The following is a 1,434-nucleotide window of genomic DNA, read 5'->3' on the forward strand; positions in this document are numbered from 1 at the left end:
TGCAAGTACAGAAAAAGAGTGAGATCACCATGTGCCTGGACAAAAACCCCAGGAGCAGGGCCAAAACTAGGGTAAGGCTCTCTTTGGGCACAATACTTAAGAGGGCGCCAAAAAAACTCAGTAACTGAAACAAGTAGTATGTTAACGCAATATTTAAAAAAATTTCCAATAAGCTATCTATGGCCCATGGACCAATCAACTGCTTTTTAAAATAAAGTTTAATTGGAGACAAGTGAGGTAGGGAGTGCAGGGACAGATCCTGTCTTTATTTGAAATTTTGATATTTTCATGGATTTTTTAGCATAAATTTATTGTGTTAAATATATAGGTAACAAAACATTTCCCATTTCAACATTCTTTACATGTACAGTTCAGCGACATAAAATATGTTCATCATTCTGTTCAACCATCACCATGAACTGTTTCCAAGTTGTTTGCTTTCATGTTGATTCTTTAAAATGTTGTGTTGTTAGATGCCATCGAGTCGGCTCCTACTCATAGCGACCCTCTGTACAACAGAAGGAAATAACTGCCTGGTCCTGTGCCAGCCTCACAATCCTTGCTATACCCGAGCCCATCTTTGCAGCCAATGTGTCAATCCATCTCGTTGAGGGCCTTCCCCTTTTTTGCTGACCCTCCACTTTACCAACCATGATATCCTTCTCCAGGGAATGGTCCCTTTGGACAACATGACCAAAGTAGGCGAGACGAAGTCTGGCCGTTCTCGCTTCCAATGTACATTCTGGTTGCATTTCTTCCAGAACAGATTTGTTAGTCCTTTTAGCAGAGCATGGTACTCTTAGCATTCTTCTCCAGCACCACAACTCAAAACCATCAACTCTTCTTCGGTCTTCCTTATTCATTGTCCAGCTTTCACATGCATATGAGGCCATTGAAAATACCAGGACTAGATCTTTAAAATGGGAGCTCTGGTGGCTTAGTGCCTAAGGCATTTGACTGCTAACCGTAAGCCATTCCTCAGAAGGAAGATTGGGCAATCTACTTCCATAGAGATAAGGCCTGGGAAACCCAAGGAGGGGTCGCTATGAGCCAGGATCCACTTGATGGCAGTGAGTGAGTGAGTGAGTGAAATCTTTAAAATAGTGCATTGAAAATTATTTCTCTTGATTACTGAATGATTTGGGCACCCCCTTAAATTCTGTGCTGAGGTGAATGCCTCTTTCTTCTCACTATATTCCATGGGGCTTTGCCAGTGAAGCCAGAGGAGACTGGGGGAAGGGGAACGCAGAAAAAGCAGAGTGGAAACATTGTTAGCCAGACTGGGGTTTGCAAATACAGTAACAAAGATGTTCCCAGAAATTGGCTCAGGAGAGCCTAAAGGGCTGGGTTGAGGGTGACGAAATTATTTTAGCTAGAATATATTAGCGGTTGTATCCAAATGGTGAAGAGGCTATGTGAACTAGGTTGAAGTAA

Source organism: Orycteropus afer, unplaced genomic scaffold (genome assembly GCF_000298275.1).
Source record: "Orycteropus afer afer isolate SDZICR_OR568_19922 unplaced genomic scaffold, OryAfe1.0 scaffold00387, whole genome shotgun sequence".
NCBI lineage: Eukaryota > Metazoa > Chordata > Mammalia > Tubulidentata > Orycteropodidae > Orycteropus > Orycteropus afer.